General features: G+C 48.7%; 1 pseudogene; it reads left to right on the top strand.

The window, feature by feature from the left end:
- The window catches only part of LOC147960142 (uncharacterized), a 33535-nt pseudogene extending 16619 nt beyond the window's left edge, over positions 1-16916 (top strand).
- Positions 16917-18567: the final 1651 nt, after the last annotated feature.

The raw sequence follows: 18567 nt of genomic DNA, 5'->3' as shown, positions 1-18567 counted from the left end.
TGCATAATGGAAAATGGACGTCTGCAAAATGATCTAAGTGCGGAATTTATCGTCGCACATGCGGAATTTATCATCGCATCACAAAATGGCAAATAGGTAGCAGACGACCATCGAGTTTAAGTGTTACGACTCAAAGAACCAAATGTATCAAAACGAGAGTTGTAAACACGAAGCAAAATATGAAGCACCCACTCATATGGACCCGCTTGAAGACTATTAAACTCATATGCTTCTCCCCCTTTTGTCAGTAAGGACCAAAAAGGTTTGAAGACATAGAGCCTCTACTCGTTCCCATGAAGAGTAGGTGAAGCAGCAGGGTCGTTGGTGGTGTTCGGCGGTGCAGAAGAGCTTGGAGCAGTGTCGAAGCATGCTGAAGGGGGCGGCGGTGAAGTAGCATCGTCGTCATCCTCGATCACTCTGGCATTTACAGTTGCAGCAGAGGAAGAGAACTGAGAGTCTTCAAGAGATGGAGTTCGTCGCAGCACTGTCCTTCGAGGAGGTGTGGAGTCAAACTTGAAGCGCTTAGAGAAGCCATCCTCTTGAAGATCATCTTTAGAACACATCAGCGTCAGCCCTTTCCATGTGCGTCGAGAGGTTTCATGAGCAACAAAGGCATTCTTGGTGGCAAGATTGCGAATGCGATTAACATCCACCAAGAGGCTTTGCATTTGACGCTTCAGCCAGTCATGATGCCTATCCTGTTTCTGATGAAGAGCCACAAGAAGCTCTCGGTCATTGAGAACATGAGTGCGCTTCTTGGGTCGTGGGGCAGTTGTACTGTCAATGGCTTCAGTGAGAGCAGGATGCGGTGCACGTGTAGTGCCAGCCAAATGATACACACGAGTGACTGCTTCAACTCCTTCAATGTTCTGAGAAAAACTTTGATGCTCTGCATTCTGAAGACTTAGAGGTTCCTTGGCAGGCTCAGGATAGATGGCTTCAATAGACATATCCACATCAGGCAGAAAAATCCGATGATTGCAAGCAGATGGCTGATATGAGATAGCGGAGTGAAGTTTGATCAGCCGCATTACCCATGGGGCGTAGAACTTCAAGCCAAACAGATCAAGCCTGATGCAGCAAGTTGGTGAATGAAGAAGTCCTGTGCATTAAAGCATTTTCCATGAAGAATATAGAAGACCAAAGTCTTCATTGCACCTTCCAGCTTGGCATGTGGAGAGTGCCCTTTGATGGGCCAGAGAGTTTGCCTTATGATGTGATAAATAGTCCTTGGCAGATACTCTAGGTATTCAACAAAGAAATCTTTGGGATATGCAGCATCTTGGGGTAATGGCTTCATCATACTGAGCATCTGACTCATGTTAGGTTCAGGCTTCTGAAAGATGCTCTCCACAGCTTCACTATGAAGTTGACAGCCAGATTCGTAGAGATCACCGGGAGTGGGTAGACCAGTGAGCTCAATGATGTCAAAGGCTTTGGCTTCGTGATGAACGTTTCCTGTCATCCACTCCAGGACCCAAGTCTTCGGATCTCTGTTATACCCGCGGATGTGAAGTGTGGCATAGAATTGGAGCAGCAACTCTTCATTCCAATGCTCTTGATCAGTGACGAACGGCAGCAACCCAACCTCTTTGAAGCAATCCAGAGCTTCTTCCAGATAGGGCAGACCAACTATTGCTTCAATGTCAAGACGCTTGTGTGGGAAAATGCTACCTTGATTGTAAAGACTGCAGGAGTAATAGCTTCGCTGCGGATAGCTCCAGAACCGATCAGATGATATTCTTTCCCTTGAGTAGGGGTTCCTGGAGCTATTGAAGAATGTGTTGTCTTCTTTGAAGCCATTGATATTGAAGGATCCAGGTGCTGATGCAAGACCTGGGAACATGGGAAATCTTGGGATTGGCTTCTGTACCTGAGGCATATGCTCAACATGATAGTCGAACTGAGGACCGGCAGCAGGCATGGGAACAGAAGCAGTGGGATCAGTGGCTTCGCTGACTTCTGGTGCTTTTGTTGGTGAGGGCTCCACATTAGCTTCAGCCATGACAACGTAAGTGGCTTCATTGGTGTTGGTGGTGGCAGCCTCGTGATTTTCAACCTCCACTTGATGAGCTGGAGGGTCGGTCACAACCACGTTCTCCTCGAGAACCGCTTCTTGGTGGGATAGGGGAGTAGCAGCTGGTGGGACTTCTTCTTCATCGGCTGATGCAGCCGGAATGTCTTCAGCAGTTTCAGCTTCAGACGCAGAGACTGGAGGCCTTGGTCCTTTGCGAAGCCTGCGCAACGCAGGCGACGCTTGTGTAGTTGGAGTTGGCTGGGCCTCAAAGTCTTCTTCCTCTTGTGGGCAATCAGCCCATGAAGCATCTTGAGCAATTGGCGTCAGAGGACGACCAATGCTGATGAGTTCGTTGTGCTCGAGCTGAGGAAGGACTGCACCATCTTCTACATAGTCATGGTGACCAATGTCTTCAGCAGCGACGGGATCAGCTACTGGAAAGTCTTCAGCTTCATGAGCCTCTTTGAAAGCAGGCTCATGGATTGTTAGTTGGCGTTCAGCGTCAGGACGAACCATGGAAATGGGTTCAACAATCAAAGGCTCTGTGGGAGCAGCCCGTTCTTTCTTCGTCTTCCTCTTCTTCTTGGAGGGGGCAGTAGGAGAGGCTTCAGGATGTTTCCTCTTCCTGGCTTCAGCCTCAGCAGTCCTCATCTTCTTCAGCTCTGAAGCGGTTAACCGACCTTTTGGCTTCGAGCCAGTCATTCTAGTTGGGAAGACAATGGGATCTGCTTCCTGCCTTGGTGCGAGAGGTTCGGTCACAATGGGCTTCTTCTTCTACTTAGCAGCCATCCTGGGATCAATGCCCGGACGCCCAAGGGCCTTGCGCTTCTCAGCTTCGTTGTAGCCTTGCACACATTTGTCAGCCATGCTCTTCATGCGCTCCCGAGAACCCTGAGCTTCTGTGCGTTTCTTGAGAAAGGCTTCTTTGAGCTCGTGCAGCATAATCTTGAAGTTTTTCACCTCTTGCACGCTGAGCTTGGCCATATGCTTCTTGAACTGAGCCTTTTCATAGTCAATCTTTTGCTTCAGTTCGACGATGCGCTGAGCGAGGGCTAGCTCTGAAGCAATGGCGCCATGGAAGGCGACACTGAGGCCAATGGGTAGTTGCAGATCTTCGAAGCTGATGTTTGGCGTGTCAAACCACTCATCAATGAAGTTGTGGATGATTGTTACATCAAAGAGAGACAGATCATTGAAGATTTTTGCTTCTTCTTTGCTCTTGATGAGTTGCTCAAGAGCGTCATCTGCAAGATCTTCATCACTTGACAGATCAATGGCATCATTGCGCAGAATGGCAGCAGCTGTTAGCTCTTGGCCGGTGTGTGGCAGAGGCATCTTGACCTTCTGGGGCTTGGAGATGCGTGACAAATCTTTAGACTGCACACTGTCTTCAGGAGGTGCAGTTGCCAGTGGCTTCGCCCGTGAGATTTTTGGTGCAGAGGCCGGTTTTGAAGCTTTTGGCTGCTTCAGCTTCTTTGGCTTCGGCGCTGCAGGCGCTTCATCTGATTCAGCGTCATCTGCAGGCTCATTCACGGCTGTCCCTTGAACCATGATGTGAGTGATGAGGCCTTCAAGATTGTAGAAGGGCCCAAGAAGATTGGGTTCAGCTTCGCGAGTTCCATCGGCACGGGGAGCAGAGGGACCAGGGTTGAAATCTAAACCCAAAGTCTTCTTGTTCTGCTTCGCTGAGTTCTGGGCAAACTGGAAGTTGCGCTTAAACAGATTGTCGTCACGACACCATAGCAGGGACGATGGGTCAGCATCCGCAGGCTGTGGTCCACGGACCATGCAGGGATAGAAGCCTCGTTCAATGGCTTCATCTCTAGTCCTGGGTTGAAGATTTTTGTAGAGGATGTCTCCCCATGGTCGCTTGATGGCATTCTTTTCAGCATATTCCTTGGTCACAAATCTGTACTTGAACCACTGTTCTGCCCAATAGCGTCGAATCCATTGGATTCGCGTCTTGCGCTGATTGTAATCCTCTTCAGGATCTGTCTTGTACAGCTCTGAGAGGTCATCGGGCAGATCTCTTGATGTTTCTCCTTGACGCTTTCTGCCACCCTTCCTTGCTGATTTTTCTGAAGCCATGAACCTTAATCTAAAAGGCTTCAATACGTTCAGAGGCTTCAAAGGTTTTCGCTTGCTGGACAAACGGGAACTGGCTTCGGGAGAATTTATGTGATGCTATAAGAATTCTGCAAATGAATGCAGACTATGAGAACCAAGGGATTCTCCCACGGACATGTACCTGTGACAGCATTAAGGTGCAAGGGAAGGGGAAGAGGTCATATGCATTCTCAGAAGATTTTGAAGATAAATCAGTTTAGAAGACATTGACCTCATCGTGCGAAGACATTCACTCATAGATAAGGAGTTGGTTCCAGATTTGTACGAATCCACGGATCAGTACAAGTGAGGAATCTAACTACTTTGTGAAGCATAAGTGAATATACTAGGCATGTTATGAGATGCAGTATGAAAGAGATCCAACTTGTGTGAATAGAAACTGCTTGTGGTAGAAAGTGATAAAGCTATAGGATCAAAGAGGCCGTAAAAAGGAGGTTTTATTTACCACACGAAGAACTGCTAGACGGAGTGGAAGAGGAGGCCGAGCAGTTCGATCGTCCGTGCCCTAACTTGGCGACGGAGGACACCTACGGCGACGGCGGAGAAGGCGATGTCCGCGGTGAGCGTGAAGATGGCGTCGGAGAGGTTGCGGCAGCGAAGTGCTTCGTCGCCGGCGTCGTCGAGGGCTAGCGGTGGCGCTAGGGTTCGTGCGAGAGTGGAAGAAGAGATAATGACTGCTATGAGGTGTGTATTTATAGGTACAGGGGCGGCACTGCATTATTACACAGGTGCCCCTGGCGATTCGCATCTGAGGAACACGTGGCCATCATGCAGCATATTGGGGTTTGTTCCACGTCCCACGCACGCCTGGATTGTCGGGTGGTCGTTCCCACTTCTTCGGGATTCAGGTGGAGGAATGAGCATTGAAAATGGACTTAATGGTTGTCTCTGTATCTTCTGCTGACAAGGATGCAGAGAAGACATTCGACAGTTTCAATAGAATGCATATGATTTGGAGAGATAGAGTTTGAGATAGAAAGCATAGAGAGGTTAGGGTCTGATCACATTCACTTAGTTCAAAAGATTCAAGAAGAAGACATAGCTATAAGTGAATGATGTAGAGGACAGAACACTAGTATATATATATATCTATATAATCAACATAGTGAAGATAATCATGAAGATATGTTGAGATTGAAGCCAAACCAAATGTGAAGACATAGCAAATGTAATGCCATGAGTGAAACACTTCAAACAGAACATTTGGTGGTGGCGTTACCCATCGTATAGGAAGTATTAGACCCAGACACGGTGCACAATTATCGTGGCGCTCCGAAGTCAAATTCCACATTAATGTATTCACACTTAGAATGTATGTCTTCATTGATTGAAGATATACTTTACTTCGTGTGTTGCACATCTAAGTTATCAATATGCATAAGTGTTAGGATGTGTGCCTGATCACAGGACATTTGAGGATTCCAGGATATTTAGCTCACACCGTAACTTGCAAAATCTCTTCTCATCCAAGGGCTTGGTGAAGATATCTGCTAATTGCTCTTCAGTGTTGACGTGTATGATATCAATATCTTCCTTCACAACATGATCTCTGAGAAAGTGATGACGAATCTCAATGTGCTTTGTCTTCGAGTGCTGAACTGGGTTGTTGGCAATCTTGATGGCGCTTTCGTTGTTGCAGTAGAGTGGCACTTGCTTCAGATGAATGCCATAGTCCTTGAGTGTTTGCTTCATCCACAGAAGCTGAGCGCAGCAAGATCCAGCAGCAATGTATTCAGATTCAGCAGTGGAGAGAGATACACACTTCTGCTTCTTTGAAGACCAACATACAAGTGATCGTCCCAGAAAGTGACATGTGCCTGATGTAGATTTGTGATCTACTTTGTCACCAGCATAATCAGCATCCGAGAATCCAACCAGATCAAACTCTGAGCCCTTTGGATACCATAATCCTAGAATTGGGGTGTGAGCCAAATATCAAAGAATTCGCTTCACAGCTAAGTGATGCGACTCCTTTGGTGCCGCTTGGAATCGAGCACACATGCAAACACTAAGCATAATATCTGGCCTACATGCACATAGATAAAGCAAAGAACCAATCATGGAGCAGTATACCTTTTGGTCGAACCCTTTACCATTTTCGTCAGGACCCAAATGATGCTTGGCTGGCATTGGCGTCGTGAAGCCTTTGCAGTCTTGCATACCGAACTTCTTCAGACAATCTTTGAGATACTTCTCTTGAGATATGAAGATGCCGTTGCATTGATGTCGTATTTGGAGACCGAGGAAGAACTTTAGCTCTCCCATCATGGACATCTGATATTGCTCTTGCATCATATATCCAAACTCTTCACTATACTTCTGATTGGTGCAGCCAAAGATAATGTCATCCACATATATTTGGCACACAAACAGTTCACCATCATATGTCTTCGTGAAGAGAGTGGGGTCTAGGGAACCAGGTATGAAGCCTTTGCTCTTCCGGAAGTATTTGAGTGTGTCATACCAGGCCCGAGGGGCTTGTTTGAGGCCATACAGTGCCTTGTTGAGCTTGGATACCATGTCAGGATGTTTTGGATCTTCAAAGCCAGGCGGTTGTGCAACATACACTTCTTCTTCAATCTTGCCATTGAGAAAGGCGCTCTTTCACATCCATTTGATATAGAAGTATGTTGTGATGATTGGCATAGGCCAGCAGTATGCGTATGGCTTCAAGTATAGCCACAGGAGCAAATGTTTCATCGAAGTCAATGCCTTCCACTTGAGTATATCCTTGAGCAACGAGACGAGCTTTGTTTCTGACAACTTGTCCATGCTCATCTTGCTTGTTGCGGTATATCCATTTGGTGCCTATTATGTTGTGCTTCCGAGGATCAGGACGCTTAACCAGTTCCCATACATTATTCAGCTCAAACTGTTGAAGCTCTTCTTGCATAGCTTGAATCCATTCAGGTTCCATGAAGGCTTCTTCAACTTTCTTGGGTTTTGTTATTGAGACGAATGCGAAGTACCCACAGAAATTTGCCAGCTGAGTTGCCCTTGATCGAGTGAGTGGACCGGGTGCATTGATGCTGTCAATTATTCTCTCAATCTGCACTTCATTGGCAACACGAGGATGTACAGGGCGAAGGTTTTGCTCTTGCTGATCATTGTCATTGTTAGTGGGATTGTCTTCAGGCTGAGCATTGTCTTCAAGTTGATCAGGTGCGGAGATGATAAGTTCCTCTTCAGGTTGAGCTTCAGAGGGTATGATTTCTCCGGTTCCCATAAGCTTGATTGATTCGCTGGATGGAACTTCATCTAGCATATTTGGGAGGTGCTCTCTTTGTGAACCGTTAGTCTCATCAAACCGCACATCCATTGTTTTAACCACTTTATAATGAAAGAGATTGAAGACTCTGTAGGAGTGCGAATCCTTTCCATATCCAAGCATAAAACCCTCATGTGCTTTTGGTGCAAATTTTGAAGTGTGATGTGGATCCTTGATCCAGCACCTGGCACCAAATACTCTGAAGTAACTGACATTTGGCTTCTTGCCAGTAAGGAGCTCATAAGATGTCTTGTTCAGAAGCTTGTGAAGATAAACACGATTGATTGTATGGCATGCACTATCACTGGCTTCAGGCCAGAATTTTCTTGGAGTCTTGTATTCATCAAGCATCGTTCGGGCCATCTCAATGAGTGTTCTGTTCTTGCGTTCGACGACGCCATTCTGCTGTGGCGTGTATGGGGCTGAGAATTCATGTGTGATGCCCAAGGTATCAAGATATGTATCAAGGCCAGTATTCTTGAATTCAGTGCCATTGTCACTTCTGATGTGCTTTATCTTGGCGCCATAGTTGTTCATTGCTCGATTGGCGAAGCGTCTGAAGACATCCTGCACTTCAGTCTTGTAGAGGATTATGTGCACCCAAGTATATCTAGAATAATCATCAACAATAACAAAGCCATAGAGGCAAGCAGTAGTAGTAAGAATTGAGTAATGAGTGGGACCGAAAAGATCCATGTGGAGCAGTTTGAAGGGTCGAGTGGTTGTCATGATTGTCCTCGAGGGATGTTTGGCCCTCGTCATCTTCCCTGCTTCACATGCACCTCATAAGTGATCTTTCTTGAACTTGACGCCCTCGATGCCTATGACATGCTTCTTCTTTGCAAGGGTGTGGAGGTTCCTCATGCCAGCATGCCCTAGCCTCCGATGCCAGAGCCAGCATTCTGAAGCCTTTGCTAGAAGACATACGGCAAGCTGTGGTCCTGCCGAAAAATCTACCACGTACAAATCATCTTTCCGATACCCTTCAAACACTAGAGACTTGTCAGATTCCATTAGTACAAGGCAGCGATATTTTCCAAATATTATGATCATGTTCAAATCGCAAAGCATTGACATAGACATTAGGTTGAAGCCAAGGGATTCAACAAGCATGACTTTATCCATGTGTTGATCCTTTGAGATTGCAACTCTACCTAGACCCAATACCTTACTTTTACCAGTGTCAGCAAATGTGATGTGACTCTTGTCGGATGGACGCAAGGTTGAGTCCATAAGAAGGCTTCTTTTGCCAGTCATGTGGTTGGTACACCCACTATCAATAATCCATTCTGAAGACGCTGGTGTCGTACCCTACAGTGCAGTTAGGGGGATAGGCTTCACGAAGAGAATTGTGAAGCAAAAACATTTGACAAACCAGTGGGTTATGAAAGCTTAGATCCAGATTAGGACTGATAGGGAGAGTAGCAAGCGATTCAGGAACGAAGTACATAGTAAGACCATTCGGGCATTTGATCTTGCGCCCTACAAGATGTTTAAGGTCCCCAGCAATAGCGTCAGACGATTTTGGTTTTCTGCTGGAGACCTTTCCCTGCAAAAGAGAGTTAAGCTTTCTTAGCCACCCACATCTTCAAGGGTGGCTTAGAAGCAATAAGTCTAAGTGCAGCATCTGAGAACTTTGGCTTTGGAGCCCTAGCAAAAAGTCTTGCAGGCGGACAATAGTACTCATAAGAATAAGCAGAATAGTTCTTGGTCTTATGAACATGGCGGTTTGATGAACCGCGCTCATATTCATAGGCCTGAGTATGGTTTCCCTGCAAAACATTTGCGTTAGTGCGACTCAGGTGAGTCCTCTATCTATATGAAGCCTTTGGACCGTATGAAGCCTGTGGTCTGAGGTTTGTCTTCTTCACGTGTGGTGTCATGATGACATCCACAGGAAGATTCTCCAGACACTTTTTTGGAACCCAGATCTTCTTCATAGGTGGTCCATTCCTGCAGTTAGTACCAATGTACCTGGCAAACACTTCACCATTCTGATTCTTAAACAGTTTATAGTTTGCATCAAAGGATTCATCAATGACAATGGGATTTGCACAAGAGAAGCCAGATAGATTGGATAGATCTGCTGAAGATTCCTTTACAGCAACCCATGTGGTTTTGGGGTACTGCTCGGGTTTCCAGTAAGAGCCATTAGCATTCATTTTCCTTACGAACCCAACACCCTCTTTCCTCGGGTTTCGGTTCAAGATCTTCTTTTTTAGGACATCACATAGTGTCTGATGCCCTTTAAGACTTTTGTACATCCCTATTTCAAGCAATGTCTTCAACCTAGCATTCTCATCAGCAATAGCAATGGAATCCTTAGCAGAGGGGTTAGTTCCCACATCAACAGTTGAAGATATTGCAACAGTAGCAGCAGTAGAACATTCAACAACAGTAGTAGCATTATCACGCCCAATGCATTTAAGACATGGTGGTTCAAATCCTTCCTGAGCGGAACTGATCTGTTTGGCGTGAAGTGACTCATTTTCCTTTTGAAGATCTTCATGAGCCGCTCTCAATTTCTCAAGATCTTGCTTCCTTTGAAGATAATCATAGGAAAGCTTTTCATGAGTTGTTGAGAGCGTTTCATGACGACTTTCAAGTTCCTCATACTTAACATTAAGATTTTTTATGTCTTCAATTAAGGACTCGGATCGAGTCATTTCAGCGCCTAACAGATCATCGCTTTTGTCTAACAGTTTTTGAATATGTTCCATGGCTTTCTGTTGTTTAGTTGCAATTTTAGCAAGTGTTTTGTAGCTGGTTTTTGAACCACAATCTGAGTCATCGTCACTAGATGTTTGATAGTGAGTAGTGCGTGTGTTTACCTTGGCACCGCGTGCCATGAAGCAGTAGGTAGGAGCGGAGTAGTCCTTGTCATTTGCATCGGTGTCGGTGATGAAGTCATTGTCTTCAGTGTTGAAGATGGACTTGGCAACGTATGCTGTAGCCAGACTTGCGACGCCAGAATCGGACTCCTCCTCAGACTCCACGTTCGCCTCCTCAGAAGCAGACTCCTCCTCCGAATCCATTTCCTTGCCAACAAACGCACGTGCCTTGCCAGATGAGCTCTTCTTGTGTGATGAAGACTTTGAAGAAGACTTGGAAGAAGACTTTGAGTATTTCTTGTTCTTGTCGTCAGAGTCATATTCCTTGCTCTTCTTCTTCTTTTTGTTCTCATTGTCCCACTGTGGACACTCAGAGATGAAGAGGCCAGGTTTCTTGCACTTGTGACATGTTTTCTTCTTGTAGTCATGAGCAGAAGCTTCATCATTCCTTGAGCTTGATTGGAAAGACTTTCTGAAGCCTTTCTTCTTGGTGAATTTTTGGAACTTCTTCACAAGCATAGCAAGTTCCCTTCCAACGTCTTCAGGATCATCAGAACTGCTGTCAGATTCTTCTTCAAACGAGGAGACAGCTTTTGCCTTCAAGGCACGAGTTCGCCCATAGTTTGGACCATAGATATCTCTTTTCTCAGAAAGCTGAAACTCATGTGTGTTGAGCCTCTCAAGTATGTCAGACGGATCGAGTGTCTTGAAATCAGGACGTTCTTGAATCATCAGGGCTAGGGTGTCAAACGAACTGTCAAGTGATCTCAATAGTGTCTTGACGACTTCATGCTTGGTGATCTCATTAGCGCCAAGGGCTTGAAGCTCATTCGTGATGTCAGTGAGTCGATCAAATGTGAGCTGTACATTCTCATTGTCATTTCTCTTGAAGCGGTTGAAGTGGTTGCGAAGGACACTGATTCTCTGATCTCTCTGGGTTGAGACGCCTTCGTTGACCTTGGAGAGCCAGTCCCAGACTAGCTTAGATGTTTCCAAAGCACTCACGCGGCCATACTGTCCTTTGGTCAGATGACCACAGATGATATTCTTGGCAGTAGAGTCCAGTTGAACGAACTTCTTGATGTCAGCAGCAGTGACACCTTCTCCAGCCTTGGGAACGCCGTTCTTGACAACATACCATAGGTCGACATCAATGGCTTCAAGATGCATGCGCATCTTATTTTTCCAGTAGGGATATTCAGTTCCATCGAAGATGGGGCACGCAGCGAAGACTTTGATTATCCCTGCAGTCGACATAGCTAAAACTCCAGGTGGTTAAACCGAATCACATAGAACAAGGGAGTACCTCGCTCTGATACCAATTGAAAGTGCATTATATCAACTAGAGGGGGGTGAATAGGCGATTTTTATGGAAGTCTTCAAAACGTGGAAGTTATGAAGACAAACGATAGAAATAAACCTATTACCCTACAGCGGAAGGTAGACTACACTAGGCAAGCCATAGTCAAGTATTCAATAGAGTGAAAGCACAATGACTAATAGCAGCAATGTAGTAAGGATCAGGTAGGAAGATATTATGAAGCCAAACAGAACACGCAGTCACTCAGTGAAGATAAAAGATAGAGCAATCATACAATGACTTCACAAGGAGTAACAGTACGTAAAGAGAAGGGAAGGATGAAACCAGTGACACGTTGAAGACAATGATGTGTTGGACCAGTTCCAGTTGCTGTGACAACTGTACGTCTGGTTATGGCGGCTAGGTATTTAAACCTGAGGACACATAGTCCCGGACACCCGGTCCTGAACACGTAGCTCAGGACACCCAGTCCTCACTGTATTCCCCTTGAGCTAAGGTCACACAGACCTCGCCCAATCACTCTGGTAAGTCTTCAAGGTAGACTCCCAAACCTTCACAGACTTTGTTCACCGGCAATCCACAATGTCTCTTGGATGCTCAGAACGCGACGCCTAACCGGCTGGAGGATTCACAGTCCTCAAGTGTAATAAGTCTTCAGATAACACAGACAAGAAGACTTAAGTGATGCCTAATTCTCTTTGGCTCTAGGTGGTTAGGGCTTTATCCTCGCAAGGAATTCTCTCTCAAAGGCTTCGAGGTGGGTTGCTCTCAAACGACAAAAGTCGTATACTAACTCTGAGCAGCCAACCGTTTTTGGTTGTAGGGGGTGGGCTATTTATAGCCACTAGGCAACCCGACCTGATTTGTCCGAAATGACCCTGGGTCACTAAGGAACTGACACGTGTTCCAACGGTCAGATTTCAAACTCACACGGCAACTTTACTTGGGCTACAAGCAAAGCTGACTTGTCCGACTCTGGACAAGATTCACTCTCATAGTCTTCACTCGAAGACATAGGTTTTGGTTAAGCATCACTTCAGTCATTCTGACTGGTTCTCTTGGACCCCACTTAACAGTACGGTGGTTCCTATGACTCAACAAAGAAGAAGAAAAAGAACTACGAAAGATCTAAGTCTTCGAGCGCCATAGGATTCATGCGATGTCTTCTCTTGTCATAGTCTTCAATGTGAATATCTTCATATACCACCTTTGACTTCAATGTCTTCATACATTTTTAGGGGTCATCTCTGGTAGGAAAACCGAATCAATGAGGGACTTCTACCTGTGTTATCCTGCAATTCTCACAAACACATTAGTCCCTCAACTAGGTTTGTCGTCAATACTCCAAAACCAACTAGGGGTGGCACTAGATGCACTTACACCGCCGGACTCTGGAACCTTTGAAGGTTCCGGAGCGGTGTCCGGCCTAGAGCCGGACTTGGAGCCCTGGGGGGTTTTATCCCCTTTACTCCTGGAGTCCGGGAGGTCGCCTTGAGGCGCCTCCAGGACCACCTCCTCCTGGCTTGGAACCTGTTGGGACAACACTTCGGCGTCGTCCGTAGGGCGGGGGGAGGAAGCTGTCGGAAGCGAATTCACATCCGACGAGTCCAGGGAACCGCTTGACGACGCGTCGAGCCGGTCTTTGGGTGGGCTGCATAAACATATTCGACATAAGGGAAAGCTGTGCAATAAAGGAATACTATGAATTACTCTGGTATCCGGATACTTACGATTTCGCCAGGGGCTTGGCCCTGAGTGGCCACTCCTCTCCGCCGTCGTCGGCATCGGTGGAGTTGTCCGGAGGAAGGGTTTTCCCCTTCTTGGACCCTTCGGCCTCCCCAGTGAGGGCGGCCTTCCTTTTCTTCTCTCCCCCCGCTGGAGGGGGAGAGGTCTCTTCTTCCTCCTCCTCGTCTTCACGGGAGGAATGCGCCCTGGAGCCGTCGGATGATGAACCCGACACCTCCTGGCGCCGGGCACTTTTTCGAGTCCCCGCGGACCTCTTCATGGCCTTCTTCTCCGGCACCACATAGGGTGCCGGAACCAGCAACTTCGCCAAGCGGGCATCGGCTGGGTCTTCGGGCCAAGGAGCCGGACAGTCGATCTGTCCGAACTTCGCCTGCCAAACCTGTCAAAGGTAAGGGAGCTTAGATCCCGCATAGAGTTAAACTATGAAAAAATAATACCCTGTAAAAGGCACAAACAACTTACTGCGCTGGCGTGACGCTACACGCTGAATCCGTGATCCTCGGTAGCGGATGCGGGAGCCTTGGCGCCCTTGAAAAGCACCTTCCAGACATCTTCGTACGTCGTGTCGAAGAGCCTGCTCAGAGTTCGGTGCTGCACAGGGTTGAACTCCCATAGATTGAAGGCCCGTTGTTGACACGGGAGGATCCGGCGGATGAGCATGACCTGGACTACGTTGACTCTAAGCTGCTTGTCCACTAGGGTTTGGATGCATGTTTGCAGTCCAGTCACCTCTCCTTTGCTACCCCATGACAGGCCCGTCTCTTTCCAGGACGTGAGCCGCGTTGGGGGTCCGGACCAGAACTCGGGGGCTGCGACCCACTTAGGGTCGCGCGGCTCGGTGATGTAAAACCACCCCGATTGCCACCCCTTCAGGGTCTCCACAAAGGAGCCCTCGAGCCATAAGACGTTGGGCATCTTGCCCACCATGGCGCCTCCGCACTCCTCCTGGTTACTGCGCACCACCTTCGGCTTGACATTAAAAGTCTTGAGCCATAGGCCGAAATGGGGGCGGATGCAAAGGAAAGCCTCGCACACGACGATAAACGCCGAGATGTTGAGGATGAAATTTGGGGCCAGATCATGGAAATCCAGGCCGTAGTAGAACATGAGTCCCCGGACGAATGGGTGGATAGGAAAGCCTAGTCCGCGGAGGAAGTGGGGAAGGAACACTACCCTCTCATGGGGCCTTGGGGTGGGGAGGAGCTGCCCCTCTTCGGGAAGCCTGTACGCGATGTCGTTAGACAAGTATCCGGCCTTCCTCGGTTTTTTGATGTGTCCCTCCATGACGGAGGAGACCATCCACTTGCCTCCCGCTCTGGACATGGCTGGAGAAGGTTGAGGTGGGGAGTGCGGATTTGGGCGCTGGAGCTCGAGTGCACGAAAATGGATAGGCGAAGGAGGAAGAAGGCGTAGGTGAAAAGGTGGATCCTTATCCCCTTATATGGGTGGATGCAACGACGTGTCCCCACCAGCCTGGTAAAACTCGCTTATCTCCAAGCGCCGTAATCAATGGCGCGGTTGGGTTACCCACGCCCGTATTGATGAGAATCCCGGAATAAGGGGACACGATCTCTGCTTTAACAAGACGTGCCAAGGAAACCGCCTCGCATGACGCGCTGAGGTGGGATACTAAAACGATTCGAATAAAGGCTTGGCCGTGGCGTGTCACACTACGGAATACGTTAGCAGATTAGATTTGTGTAAATATTATTCTCTCTATGGCAATATGTGGAAACTTATTTTGCAGAGCCGGACACTATCTTTGTGTTCAAAATCTTCTATGAAGTACTTGGAGGAGGAACCCACCTTGCAATGCCGAAGACAAACTGCGCGCCGGACTCATCGTCATTGAAGCTTGGTTCAGGGGCTACTGAGGGAGTCCTGGATTAGGGGATGTCTGGATGGACGGACTATACCTTCAGCCGGACTCCTGGACTATGAAGATACAAGATTGAAGACTTCGTCCCGTGTCCGGAAGGGACTTTCCTTGGCGTGGAAGGCAAGCTTGGCGATACGGATATGCAGATCTCCTACCATTGTAACCGACTTTGTGTAACCCTAACCCTCTCCGGTGTCTATCTAAACCGGAGGGTTTTAGTCCGTAGGACAACATACAGAACAACAATCATACCATAGGCTAGCTTCTAGGGTTTAGCCTCTCCGATCTCGTGGTAGATCTACTCTTGTACTACCCATATCATCAATATTAATCAAGCAGGACGTAGGGTTTTACCTCCAACAAGAGGGCCCAAACCTGGGTAAAACTTCGTGTCCCTTGCCTCCTGTTACCATCCGGCCTAGACGCACAGTTCGGGACCCCCTACCCGAGATCTGCCTGTTTTGACACCGACAGGAGGCCTCGGCTCCACCGGGGTTGATGGCAAAGCGGAAGAAGAGTAAGAAGAAGCACTCTGGTGGGTAGGTGGTCCTTCCATCGGGGATTGATCTGAGAGGGCAGCTGTGGGGGCGGAGCAGGAGGCTCCGGCCATCCCACCAACCAAAGCGGGATGCGCCTGGACCCAAGAGGAGACGATGTGCATCAATTGTGGGTGTGCCGGACACTTTCGTTCAGAGTGTTTGATGGCCCCTCGGGGCCCCACCACTCTTTCCTACCTAGGGTATAGGGTGGAGGGTGTGTCTTCTATTATGTGGATGTAGCTCTGGAGGATGAGCCTGTCCGGCCCCACCTGGCCATGATCACCCTCATCTCGGACCAGCAGCCACCGCCAGCGGTTGTGGTTACCACTAAGATCATTCAGGTGGAGTTGTCGGCGTTCATTGGTGACTACAGTGATAGCTCTTTCTCATGGGAGGTCACCGAGATAGCCCTGATGGTGCTCTTGGTGCGCTTCCCCTCTGCTGAGGTGCTCAATGTCTACACTTGTGATCACATAAGTTCATGATATCGATCCAGAAGGTTGATGCTGAGCCAAACATGGTTGCCACCCTTGCCCAGGTGTGGATGCTTCTCTATGGGCTCTCAAGTGGGGGCAAGTGCGACCACATCCACAAGGCCATCTCGAAGCCGGTGGGCAAGCTCCTGACGATAGATCTGGACTCCTTGCAGGGTGATGGCCTAGCGCGCATCGAGATCTTTTGTTAGGCTCTAGCTGATGTGGAAGGCATGTCCCTAATCTTCTACTTTGGCAAGAACAAGGGCAAGTGTATCACCTACGAGCTTGACATGCACGGTTCGGAGGGGCAGCCGGAGGTTGACCTGCCAGCACCCCCCTTGTGGAGGGGTAGGACGGTGAGGACATCCAGTCTGAGGACAATTCCACAGACTTGGGGGACGGGCTCCCATCGCCGTTGTCGCCTCAGAGCTATCATGCGCCGGCCTCGTCCGGTGCGGAGGATGCCGGCCTGCCAGGAAATTCCTCCCTCACGCTAGCTGCTGCCACGTCATTGTCGCCGGTTTTTGAGGTGGACGAGGATGCTCTGAGCGCCGGGTTGGATGTCTGCCCGCCATCCTCGCCACGCTCCCCTAGGGTGGTGTGCTACTCTTGCTTGCCTTGGACCCCACCTTCCACAGCCTTGGGGTCCCCGACGATGGTGCCTGTTGTGCCACCTCCGCTGGGACTAGGATTGCCCATGGGCACACATTGACTATCCAGTGGCTAGCCTCGGTCCCCAAAAAGTGCCTTCTCTGGTGATGGCGCCCAGGTAGAGTGCCCATCTCGGCCAGTCTTGGACTCTGCCAGACAATCAGGTTCCAATGGTCCCGGCGAAAGCGGCCATGCGCATGGCTACTCGTGATCTCACTCCTGGTATAGTACCGTCTCCTTCTGGTCCCCTCTGTTCTGGTTCATGTTTCGTCGTTCTTGGTTCTGTTCCCCTTGCACACCTTGGTGATGTAGCCATAGATTGCGAAATTGTGCTTCATGGATAGAAGGGCCCTTGCCTGGAGTAGATTTCTGCCATCTGTTCCAAGGAGAGAGGCTTGATGGGGTGCTGGCAGAGGCCCATGTGCGATCCGACACCCAGCATCCCTGGGCATAGAGAGCCTAGGGATGTGTCGTGGCCCAGTCGCACATCCACTGAGCCTCGTACCCTTGGTGGCCCTTCGGTAGGAAGGGCCCTGAGGGGAAGGCTACCTACAGACCTCCATTCCACTGAGCAGCAGATGGTGGTTTGTGGGGCTAGTGTCGGGATCCCCTCTAGGGAAGACATGGCCGCAGATGCCCCCGTTAAGCAGGGCTCCGCTGCCACCCAACAGAACATGCAGGGACAAAATTGGGCTTGGGGCAACTAGGGTTGTAGCTCCAGGCGTGGCCCAACTAGCACCTGTACTTATAGAAGCAAAATTTTCAAAATTTGAGATAGATAGAAGATTAGCCCCAGGCTTCACGTACAAGGCTTCAGCCCATTAGCCCAACTCAAGTCGACCGATCGAACATAAAATCGACCACGTAGTAAGTCGACGCTTAAACAGTTGCCCCCGCCTGCAAATGGTGGCTGGACTAGTTCACCCCCCAGAGGGGCCTAGTAATACTACCTCGGTTCCTATATGAAGCTACTATGCTGGAATATTAGGGGCTTTGGCAACTTGGGTTGGCGGGCCAGTTGATTGACTACATTCGACCGAAAGATGTCGATATTGTGGGTCTGCAAGAGATGATTCGCCATGACTTCCATTCAGGAACTCTAGGGGTTATCCCGGCACCTGTTTGCCCGGCAATGGCTACCTGTGGTTGGCCTCTCTGGGGGTATCTTGTTGGGGGTCAGGGAGGACTTCTTCTCGACCGAGGATATGGACCAAGGGGAATTTTTCCTTAGTATGTTCGTCACTGGCCGACGAGTAAACCTTAGTTAGGAGGTGACCATTGTCTATGGCTGGGCTGATCACGGGCGGTCAGTGGACTTCTTGGCTGATTTAAAGGGTAAGGTGGAGCGATGCACTACTCCGGTAGTAGTAGTTGGTGACTTCAACCTTATTCGGCAATAGGCTGACAAGAGCTCTCCTAATGTCGACCGGATGTGTATGCACATGTTCAACGATTGCATCCCTGATATGGCCCTATGTGAGATAGCTAGTGTAGGGCTAGGTTCACGTGGACTAATAAATAGGTGGACCCTATCCGGAGTGTGCTGGATAGGGTCCTGGTGTCTGCCCAGTGGGAGATTATGTTCCCACTATGCTCTCTTAGGACGGTCACCCAGACCAGTTCTGACCATGTTCCCCTATTGTTTTCATCTAGGGAGGGGTCCCCGTCGCGAGCCTGATGCTTCAACTTCGAACCATCGTGGCTACTACAGC

The sequence above is a fragment of the Triticum urartu genome, chromosome 7A, assembly GCF_056163025.1.
Source record: "Triticum urartu cultivar PI428250 chromosome 7A, HENAU_Tu73, whole genome shotgun sequence".
NCBI classification, from domain to species: domain Eukaryota; kingdom Viridiplantae; phylum Streptophyta; class Magnoliopsida; order Poales; family Poaceae; genus Triticum; species Triticum urartu.
The sequence above is the reverse complement of the archived record's forward strand: the minus strand, read 5'-3'. Positions and strand labels throughout refer to the sequence as shown.